Genomic DNA, 12,541 nt, shown 5'->3' with positions numbered 1-12,541 from the left:
CCACTGTTTCCATTATATATCTATATAGAGAGACACACACACACACACACGTCCCCATAATTTCTAATGATCTGTAGGAGGGTGACCCAATGGGAGCCAGTCCACCAACAGCATGGACTTTGAGGTCAGGCAGATTTGAGTCCCTGCCCTGACTCTCCCCTAGACCACAGCATTCTAGCCATTGTGTTAATTACAGGTTACAAGTGACTTCTCAGCCCTTAAGGTCTTTTACCTCCACCACAGTTTACCCCAATGTACAGTATTTTCATTTTCTAAGTGTGCTGGAACATAAAAAAAGATTGAGAAACACTGTCTTAAACAAAGCTATTTCACCTCTTAGAGTCTGACTTGTTCTGTAAGTCAAAAGGGCTAATAATTATATCTATCCCAAAGAGTTACTGTAAGGATTAAAGAACGCAATACAGGTAATGTGTGAGACACTGAACATACAGGCATTCAGAAAAATCTTACTATTATATTAATATTGTTGACAAAAATTATCAACAATTATTAATGCCAATGTAACTATAATTTTTATTGACTTACATAATATCAATGATTATTACTGGTAACATAACTGTGACAGGAGCCCCACCCCCAAACTACATGAGAATATTCATAGTTTCCCCTCCCCTCCACCTTGTAAGGATACTGAGCCTCCTTGCTGGGTTCCTGTACTTGACTCCTCATCAACTTATCAAGCAATAAGAATTAAAGTAGCACTAGTTAATTTTTTAGTGCTTATCAGGTACTGCTCTAAGTGGTTTATGTGCATAAACTTATTTAATCTTCAAATCAGTCCAGTAACACAGATATTATCACACCTTCTTTACCAAAGAGAAAACTGAGATTCAGCTTGGTAAAATCACTTACCCAAGATTAGACACCTAGGAAGGGCTGGAGCCAAGGTTTGAGGTCCAAGTAATCTGTTACCAAGGTCTGGTTTCTCAACAACTATAATTTGGAAGGTAAAGAAACAGAACTGGGAAAGTAAACAGGTTAAATGGATTTACACTAAAAGAGGTGGGAGGGGGATACGTGATGCAGAAAAAGCGGGATCTGGAAAAGAAGAGGAGAGAGAAAGTAAAGTCCAGAAAGGGATGAATTCGGGGGGAAGATCTTTGGGGAGTATGGAGCACTTAAGATGAGACATTTGGGGAGGAGCAAACTTGGGGAAGATGGATAGAAAAACACATCTCTTTAGATTGGTTGTTACACAACATGCTTTGTATTCCTTCCAGGCAAGTTTCAAGACCTGAGATAAAGATGTAAATTGCTTTTAAATTCTTTGTGGTTTGGTGGCATGGAATATTTTTGTCTCTGCTAAATGTGACACCATATTGACCTTTTGTTCTCAAACAGTGTGGCTTCAGCTGGGTGACAATGGTGATACTGACTATGAGACTGACAGTGAGGGTCATGAGGTCAGTGATTAAGAGGAGAAAATAATAGGATTTGATGTAAAAATCCCAACTTTGGCTCTTACTAGTTGGGCCCTTAGACCAATTATTTAAACTCTCAGTGTGACAGCTGTCTCATCTGTGAAATGAGAAGAATAATGTCTACTTCACAGGTATACTGGTAGGACTAAATGAGATAGTACATGTAAAGTACTGGATATAATGCCTGGCATTGTGGGAAATCGAAAACTGTTAGTTCAATTTCCTTCCCCTTTCCCTTCTTTCTCAAACTCTGGAATCAAAACACTCCCTGCCGAGAACAGCTACTACCTTATGAGAAAAATCATTGCTGTAGTATCAGCACTTTGGTTAGTGGCCCAATTAAGTAAACACCTATTAAATTCATGTGTATTTCAAATGGACCATACATGATACCCAGGCCAATAGAGGGGAAGAAAAAGGCAGGGTTATTAATGAAGCCCCGGGAACAGCCAGCCTGATGCCACATAAACAGCCACGTGTCTGTTTACTCATCTATAATTTGTTTATTTTTACTTTTTTGAGTCCCAAACTCAGAAGGGGCTGCCAGATGAGAAATTCAATCTGAAGTGATTCCCTAAACACACTTATCCTGGGGCAGACCCTGGTTTATTTCAGGCTGACAGCTGGCACCTGTGGCCTGCAGTGAAATACTCTCTGACACTGATAGAAAGAGACAGGTGGCAGGGCTGCCACCAAATGCCACATTTGATTGATAAAGTGATCTAAGTATCACAGGCACCAAGAATGTCATTAGCAATCACTGCTTCCCCTGCAGAAAGCACCCTACAGGCCAAGAAGGCAAGCAGAGAATGTAGCCCTTGAGTGTCTGTATCTGCAGATGTGTGTGTTTGTGTGAGGAAAGACAGTTCCTATCACTGCGGTTTAAAGAAAGAGCACTGGACCTGGAGTGCAGGAAAGCTGGGTTCAAATCCTGACTTGGCCATGACTGCTATAGGGCCAAGGGTAAGTTAGAAACCTGTGAACCTCAGCTGGTATCCCTCTCATCTCCTCTCTATATTCTCAGCAGTTAAATGCCACTTCCTCAGGTAATCCTTCCCTGATCACTCCCACTCCCAGACAAATTTCACTCTCCTTGTCATCAACTCAAATAACACCTCACACGGTGTTCATATCACATCTGTAATTAGACAAGTGTTGGTTGCTTATGGACTTAATGTCCATCTTCAATACTACATTGTAAGCTCCAGGAGGGCAGAGACTGCATGTTTATTATCAAGCTGATCCCCAGTGTCCTGCACATTCATCTTCCCCAATCTGCTCATCCCAGCATACCAGCCACCGCAAACATCTCATTTCGGTTGCTCCAGAATCCTCCAAGTCCTTTCTTCAAAACTCATCCCTTTCTGGTCTTTTCCTTTCCTTTCTCTCTCCTCTTCTTTTAGAGATCCAGGCTCTTCTCCATCAAGGATCCCTCTGCCTCTTTTAGTGTAAATCAGTTTAACCTTTTCGCTTCCCTGGTTCTGTTGCTTTACTTTTCAAATTACAGCCATATCCCAGAGATATTGTGGGTTCAGTTCGAGACCACTGCAATAAAGCAAATATTGCAATAAAGCAAGTCACACAAATTTTTTGGTTTCCTAGAGCATATAAAAGAATACATGGCAGCTGATTCCACTATACTGTAGTCTATTAAGTGTACAATAGCATTGTCTTAAAAAACAATGTCCTTACAGTATTTAACAAATACATTATTGCTGAAAACTTCTAACCATCATCTGAACCTTCAGCAAGTCATAGTAGCGGCATCAAAGATCACAGATCACAGATGACCATAACAAACATAATAATAATGAAAAAGCTTGGAATATTGCAATCATTACCAAATTGTGATAGAGAGACAGACTTAGAAAATGCTGTCAGAAAAACGGCGCTGACAGACTTGCTAGATGCAGGGTTGCCACAGATTGCTTTTTACAATTTCTATTTACAAAGCAAAGTGCAAAAAGCAAAGCACAATGAAACAAGGTATGCCTGTATAGTTTTTGAGAAAATAGGCTTGGTAAAGACATTATCTGGATTCAAACCTTGGCTCCAGCATTTCCTAGAGGTATGACCTTGGGCAAGGTGTTGGACACATTAACCCTGTCTCTAATCCTAGCACTAAGCTAGTTTGCACTTGCTGTTCCCCTGCCTGGAACGGTCTTCACCTGACCCTTTCCTGGCTGCCTCCTTTTGAAGGTTCAAGTCAAACAGGACTCCTCAGAATGGCTTTCCCTAAGCCCACACCCATCACCCTCTAACTCATTATTCTTTTAATTTTCTTCCATAGCATTTACCGCTGGCTGATACTATCTAGTTTGTGTACTTGTTTAGTATCAGTCTCTTCCCACAACGATGAAGATCCATAAGGATAGTAACCTCTCCTATCTCTTTAAACACAGTAGCCCAGTCCCGAGGACAATTTCTGGCAAAGACTGGCCTTTCAACAAATATATTTTGAATAAATGAACTAAATAAATATCCAACTATTGCATGAGTAAATCAATGAATAAACAAAAGTCACTAAAGTGTGGTAAAGTCTAAGTGTCCAAAAACATGTAAAAATGCCTTGTGTCAGCCAGGATTCTTAGTTGCAAGCAACAGAAACAAATTCTGGTTGATTTAAGCATAAAAAGAATTTGATCAAAGGGTATTAGTTAACTCAAAGAATTACAGGAAGAATTCAAAACCTGTAGGGGCTTTGGACCAAATATGTTACCCAAATCAAGTCACAGAATGATGTGAGGACATTATTGCTACTATTGTTCTCAAGCATTAGACATAGCAGCTGGCACAATGACCATGTCTAACGCTTAGGGACAGTAGCAGCAGTGGACACAGGTAGCTCAGGAACCTTATCAATACATCAAGAATCTTGCCCCTCCAACAGTTTTCCAGGCACCCAGCTTTACCAAATAATTAGTTCAAGTCCAAGTCTGGGGGCAGGCATAACCAACTGGCAGACTGCAAGCCAGATGCCCAACGTATTGTAAGAGTATGGGGAAAGCAAGCAGCCAACATTTTCAGCTTCTATAAATGGGAAAAAGGCTGTGATGTCCACCTTGAGTCATAGAGTGAGGAGTTCTCCAAACATGGGAATAAGGTTCAAATGCTGAACAGTCAAAAATAATGACAAATTTCCACTACAGTGCTCAATAAATATTAACCACAAAACAATCCAATTACCGAGCTTCTCTTTTATAAAACAACTGACAATCGATTTTTTGAAAAGGGAAGACACGCAAAAAACTACTGCTTAATTCTTTAAAGCTGCATCGAGTTGAAAGCACACATTTTACAACTTTTTCATGAGTTATTCAGTTTGTCAACTAGCTGGATATTAAATGTGCTTGAGTATTGAGTTGAGGGAACTCTTGTCCTGCACAGTGCATTGCTATGCAAAAAAAAAAAAAAAAAAAAAAATCGTTAACGAGGTATCTCACCAACACAACTCTGGGGATGTGTTTACTGCCAAATAAGCCAGGCCATTTTCATGGCTTGCTGCTCGCCTAGGAAAAGAAATCCTCAACTGCTTTACAAAAATGCAGAAATCGAATACTTTTTACTGAGGCAGCTGCTGACTTTGTCTCTGCACTGGGCAACATTCTCTAACATGAGTTAGTGATTTGGTTTGAACCCACACCGTCCCATCTGAGGAAGTGCTGATAGGATTTAAGAATCAAGATGCCGGGCTTCCCTGGTGGCGCAGTGGTTAAGAATCTGCCTGACAATGCAGGGTACACGGGTTCGAGCCCTGGTCTGGGAAGATCCCACATGCCGTGGAGCAACTAAGCCCGTGAGCCACAACTACTGAGCCTGCGCATCTGGAGCCTGTGCTCAGCAACGGGAGAGGCCGCGACAGTCAGAGGCCCGCGCACCGCAATGAAGAGTGGCCCCCGCTCGCCGCAACTGGAGAAAGCCCTCGCACAGAAACGAAGACCCAACACAGCCATAAATAAATTAATTAATTAATTAATTAATTAATTTAAAAAAAAAAAGAATCAAGATGCCCATCTACTCCTAAGCAAACTTGTTTGATCAGAGACACACTCAATGAAATACGAATCTTGACAGGAGTCATACAGGACAGAAAAAAAGAGAGGGAGAGAGGAGAGAGAGGAGCGAGAGAGAGATGATATCCCCCAATGTTAGTGTCCTGAAGTTCTTGGTGCCTAGATCGTGGTTTCACTCAAATTCCTCTTTTTGAGCTTGGATCTTAGCTTTTCCTTAATTCTGTGAACTTTTCAAATAGAAAGTAAATAATAATAAATAGGGTCAGATTCTTTTACTTTTAAACAATGAGCTTTATCGTGTCTGTGTGTGTGTGTGTGTGTGTGTGTGTGTGTGTGTGTGGTGAGAACACTTAAAATCTATTCTCTTAGCAACCGTCAAGCATATAATATAGTATACTCAATGATAGTCACCTTACTGAACATTTGATCCCTAGAATGTATACCTCTTATAAGTGGAAGTTTGTACTCTTTAACCAACACCTCCCAATATCTCCCAGCCACCCCCAAGTCCCTGGCAACCATCAATCTGTTCTCTGTATCTATGAATTTGGCATAGGGGATGACCATGTGCCAGTGGGGGGAATGCACAGGTCAGCTTTCCCCAGCTGCTCATGGGCAGGCTTCCTGATGGAATCTGTGAAGTGGTTAGTAGGACCCGCATCCCTTGGATGCCCTCTGAGAGTTCTGGCTGCTGTTCTCCTAGCCCCTCACTGCCCCCAGGTATGTAGCACACCTTAGCATTCTGGATGGGGAAAGAACAAAGTGAGCCGCTTTGGCAGCATCTCACAGCTGCGAAGCCAGACGCTCACACACAAACTCGCAGTTTAACCCATGAAAGAAATCGCCAGTCAAGCAGGTCTCTCTTGACACTGAGCTCTGCCTCCTTGAGAGGGAGGTGACACTGGTAAAGTGAAATGGTTCCTCTGACCCTCTTCAATGTGTCTAATCTTGGATTGTTTTTGCTCTAACAGTATGCTAGACCTTCTCTGCTGGACTCCCAGACTTCCCCAAAGTCATTCTTATCCATGGATGATTGTCAAAATTGGTGTTCTTTGGTGGGGTGATGGTAGAAAACTCCTGTCCCACCATTTTGCTGATGTCACTCCCACAATGAGTTTTAACTGGTACAGCCTCCTCTGGAAATAATCTGAGGATGACTGATAGAATAATATTAATGATCAAAGTTTAATTAAACACACAAAACACAGGCTCTGGGGTAAATGCTTTATGGGCATCATATTATTTTAACCTTCCCAAAACCTTCAAGATAAGTATTCATTTTTTTATCTATTTTGCAGCTGAGAAAGTTGCAGCTTAGAATGGTTAACTGCCCACCCAAGGATGCACTCATGGAAGTGGCATAGCTGTCAGTTCCATCTTAAGCCAAAGCCCATACACTTGACCACTATGCACAAGACTGTAAGAATGGGATTCATTCATTCACTCATTCATTCATTTAATAATTATTTACTGGACATTTATAATATACTAGGTTCTGTTCTAAAAATGGTGAAAGATAAACAAGATTCTCTGTGCTTGTGGAATTACATTCCAATGGTAGAGATAAACAACAACAGTAAACACCAAATAAGTAAGCATTATACTTTCTGATAATAAATACAAAGCAGAGGCTAAAGAACCCTAAGGAAATACCGTGAGATAGGGGTGGTATTAACATTTGGTAAAAGAGTGAGAAACCATGCAAGCATCTGGGACAGAGCATTTGAGACAGACACAAATATCAAGTGTTATCATCCCTGGGATAGGGGTGAGCCTGATGTGTTCTGAGCCACAAGAAGACTTGTGTGGCTAGAATAAACTGAGAGATGATACAAGGAGTAGAAAGTAAAGTCCGGCTGATAGATCGAGGCCAGATGATATGGGAACTTTGGAGTCTGGCTGCCACTTATAGTCCTATCTCTAACAGTGGTTTATCCTTAGGAGGCTCTCTGGGCTATTTCCTTACTTATAAAATGAGAACATAACAGAGGTATGAGCAGGGGACCTGAAAGGTCCTTTCTAGCCTTGACATTCTGTAGTGAGACAGAGAATATGCTGGATGACAAGGAAAAGGTACAAACTGAATAATGAATCGAGTCACTGAGGGAGGGTGGTCACCTCGAACGTCTCCATCTTTTTTGCGTATGAGTCAATGTGAGGGTTTATAAATAAAGCTACTCTTTCCAAATACCGTAGGTTCATCGATAAACATGTTTGTTTCATGATTCATTAAATATAAGGAGATAAGCCAAATGCCCCTGACATTTAAATCAAGGAAATTAAAAACATTTGGAAAATCAGTGCAATGCCGTACCACTCTGGTGAAATTATTTTGATCTGATGAAGGTTCAGTGTGAGATAGATATTGGATACGTTTATTGAATTGAATTTTTCCAGAAAAAAAAAATAGCACCTAGGACTGACCATTTTGGAAGTAAGTCAAATCATCTTTGAATTAAAATGAATCAAAATAATCCATGAAATTTTGTCCCATGCAGAATATAAAGCTAACGTCAATATATTTCTTCTGATCATTCCTAGTGATACAAACTTTGCCTAGGAAAATACCTTTCGATGGTAGCTACTTGACAGGTATAGGCACAGATAATGCCCAGAGTCAGGCTAGGTGTCCAAGTTCATGAAAATTTATTCATTCCCTCAAGAAACTTACACTCTAGAAAAAACCTATGGTCAGGAAATAATTAAATATATAAATCAAAAGTGTGAAAAGTGCTATAATGAAATAGTACTGTGTCATGGGAGTACACGATAGGCTGACAAAACTATTCCACTGATGTCAAGCTGGAGAGGAAGTGAATGGCATAAACACAGTCAGTAAGTGGCTAAAAGCAAATCTGAACCCAGGTCTCCTGATTTTGAAGCTACACATCACCTTGCCAAATGAAATGCTAAGAATAACTAACATTATTTCCAGACTTAATATGAACCTGTAATTTATTCAGTGCCAAAAAGCTAACAATACTTGCTTATGTTTAATTAAGAGAATGTATTATTTAGCAGGATACCAGAAACACCTGCTCAACAAAACTGGATCATTCAGCTTCATTTCTTCAAGAGCTCCTACGCAAGTAAAAAACAAAAACCCCACAACTTTTATGTCTCCTATAGAAACAATTGTGTGAATGACATTAAATGAAGGTAACTATTTATAAAGGTAATGGAATATTTCTGCTGCATGTGTAAATGAGTCTGTTTAGATTGACTGAAATATATTCACAGACAAGTATTTATAATAGTACAATAAAAGTGAAAAAATAAACCATTAAGGAGTTGGAGCAATTTTGAACAAAATAGTCGTTTTCTACATCTTTCTACTTTCTTATAACCTCCTATGGAACTCAGACTATAGAGGCTTATAATAAGTTTTATTCGTTGCAAATAACCAAAAAAAGTCTTCTGCCCTTAAAAACCTTTAAGAAAGCTAGAAAGGGTGAGAAGAGCTTGTCTTTGCTGTTTAGTAATTTTACCTTTCATGTGACTTGTTTCAAATACCATATGATTATTCAGTTTAGAAACTTACTCCATCAGCATACAAAAAAACTCCACATGCAACCATTTGCAAATGTTAAGCTATTCTAACCATCATGGAAAATGAGAGTACCTTGGCAACAATAACTGAGAAGTAAGGAGAAAAATAAAAATGAGTAACTCTAGACTCATAGCCTCAAAAACAAGATTATAAAAGGCTTATCAAAAAATCTGAAACAAATGTCAGAGATTATGATTACTATGATGGTTCTCATTTGAATGTAACCTTTCACCTCAAAATCATTCCAAGTAATGAGGGCAAGAGTATCTTAACCCTAAACTTTTCAGTGACTCCCAATAGTCTGGCATGTGAATAGTCTCTGAAATTCCAAAATGTGTGAGTGGAAAAGAACTCTTCAGATCATCTATCTCAGCTTCCTAAAAAATGATATTCAGGAAACATGTTAATTTCAGGCCATCATACTTAGTATAGATGTCAAAACAAGACCCATATATATGCTGTCTACAAGAGACCCACTTCAGACGTAGGGACACATACAGACTGAAAGGGAGGGCATGGAAACATATTCTATGCAAATGGAAATCAAAAGAAAGCTGGAGTAGCAATTCTCATATCAGACAAAATAGACTTTAAAATAAAGACTATTACAAGAGACAAAGAAGGACACTGCATAATGGTCAAGAGATCAACCCAAGAAGAAAATATAACAATTGTAAATATTTATGGACCCAACATAGGAGCCCTCAATACACAAGGCAAATACTAACAGCCATAAAAGAAGAAATCGACAGTAACACAATCATAGTAGGGGACTTTAACACCCCACTGTCACCAATGGACAGATCATCCAAAATGAAAATAAATAAGGAAACACAAGCTTTAAATGATACATTAAACAAGATGGACTTAATTGATATTTATAGGATATTCCATCCAAAACCAACAGAATACACTTTCTTCTCAAGTGCTCACAGAACATTCTCCAGGATAGATCATATCTTGGGTCACAAATCAAGCCTTGGTAAGGTATCTTTTCTGACCACAACGCTATGAGACTAGATATCAATTACAGGAGAAAATCTGTAAAAAATACAAACACATGGAGGCTAAAAAATATGCTACTAAATAACCAAGAGATCACTGAAGAAATCAAAGAGGAAATCAAAAAAACACCTAGAAACAAATAACAAAGAAAACACGACGACCCAAAACATGGGATGCACGAAAAGCAGTTCTAAGAGAGAAATTTATAGCAATAGAATCATACCTCAAGAAACAAGAAACAGCTCAAATAAACAACCTAACCTTACACCTAAAGCAAATAGAGAAAGAAAAACCAAAAAACCCCAAAGTTAGCAGAAGGAAAGAAATCATAAAGATCAGATAAGAAATAAATGAAAAACAAATGAAGGAAACAATAGCAAATATCAATAAAACTAAAAGCTGGTTCTCTGAGAAGATAGACAAAATTGATAAACCATTAGCCAGACTCACCAAGAAAAAAAAGGAGAAGACTCAAAACAATAGAATTAGAAATGAAAAAGGAGAAGTAACCACTGACACTGCAGAAATACAAAGGATCATGAGAGATCACTACACGCAACTATATGCCAATAAAATGGACAACCTGGAAGAAATGGACAAATTCTTAGAAAAACACAAGCTTTCAAGACTGAACCAGGAAGAAATAGAAAATATAACAGACCAATCACAAGCACTGAAATTGAGACTGTGATTAAAAATCTTCCAACAAACAAAAGCCCAGGACCAGATGGCTTCACAGGCAAATTCTATCAAACATTAGGGAAGAGCTAACACCTATCCTTCTCAAACTCTTTCAAAATACAGCAGAGGGAGGAAAACTCCCAAACTCATTCTACGAGGCCACCATCACCCTGATACCAAAACCGGACAAAGATGTCACAAAAAAAGAAAACTACAGGCCAATATCACTAATGAACATAGATGCAAAAATCCTCAACAAAATACTAGCAAACAGGATCCAACAGCACATTAAAAGGATCATACACCATGATCAAGTGGGGTTTATCCCAGGAATGCAAGGATTCTTCAATATATGCAAATCAATCAATGTGATACACCATATTAACAAACTGAAGAATAAAAACCATATGATCATCTCAATAGATGCAGAAAAAGCTTTCAACAAAATTCAACACCCATTTATGATAAAAACTCTCCAGGAAGTAGGCATTGAGGGAACTTACCTCAACATAATAAAGGCCATATATGACAAACCCACAGCCAACATCATTCTCAATGGTGAAAAACTGAAGCCATTTCCGCTAAGATCAGGAACAAGACAAGGTTGCCCACTCTCACCACTATTATTCAAACTTTGGGAAGTTTTAGCCACAGCAATCAGAGAAGAAAAAGAAATAAAAGGAATCCAAATCAGAAAAGAAGAAGTAAAACTGTCACTGCTTGCAGATGATATGATACTATACATAGAGAATCCTAAAGATGCTACCAGAAAACTACTAGAGCTAATCAATGAATTTGGTAAAGTAGCAGGATACAAAATTAATGCACAGAAATCTCTTGCATTCCTATACACTAATGATGAAAAATCTGAAAGAGAAATTAAGGAAACACTCCCATTTACCATTGCAACAAAAAGAATAAAATACCTAGGAATAAACCTACCTAAGGAGACAAAAGACCTGTATGCAGAAAACTATAAGACACTGATGAAAGAAATTAAAGATGATACAAACAGATGGAGAGATATACCATGTTCTTGGATTGGAAGAATCAACATTGTGAAAATGACTATACTACTCAAAGCAATCTACAGATTCCATGCAATCCCTATCAAACTACCAATGGCATTTTTCACAGAACTAGAACAAAAAATTTCACAATTTGTATGGAAACACAAAAGACCCCAAATAGCCAAAGCAATCTTGAGAAAGAAAAACGGAGCTGGAGGAATCAGGTTCTCGGACTTCAGACTATACTACAAAGCTACAGTAATCAAGACAGTATGGTACTGGCACAAAAACGGAAGTATAGATCAATGGAACAGGATAGAAAGCCCAGATATAAACCCACGCACCTATGGTCACCTTATCCTTAATAAAGGAGGCAAGAATATACAATGGAGAAAAGACAGCCTCTTCAATAAGTAGTGCTGGGAAAGCTGGACAGCTACGTGTCAAAAAATGAAATTAGAACACTCCTTAACACCATACACAAAAATAAGCTCAAAATGGATTAAAGACCTAAATGTAAGGCCAGACACTATAAAACTCTTAGAGGAAAACATAGGAAGAACACTCTATTACATAAATCACAGCAAGATGCTTTTTGACCCATCTCCTAAAGAAATGGAAATAAAAACAAAATAAAGAAATGGGACCTAATGAAACTTAAAAGCTTTTGCACAGCAAAGGAAACCATAAACATGACAAAAAGACGACCCTCAGAATGGGAGAAAATATTTGCAAAGGAAGCAACTGACAAAGGATTAATCTCCAAAATTTAGAAGCATCTCATGAAGCTCAGTATCAAAAAAACAAACAACCCAATCCAAAAATGGGCAGAAAACCTAA

Source organism: Balaenoptera musculus, chromosome 3 (assembly GCF_009873245.2).
Source record: "Balaenoptera musculus isolate JJ_BM4_2016_0621 chromosome 3, mBalMus1.pri.v3, whole genome shotgun sequence".
In the NCBI taxonomy this organism is placed as follows: domain Eukaryota; kingdom Metazoa; phylum Chordata; class Mammalia; order Artiodactyla; family Balaenopteridae; genus Balaenoptera; species Balaenoptera musculus.
The sequence above is the reverse complement of the archived record's forward strand: the minus strand, read 5'-3'. Positions refer to the sequence as shown.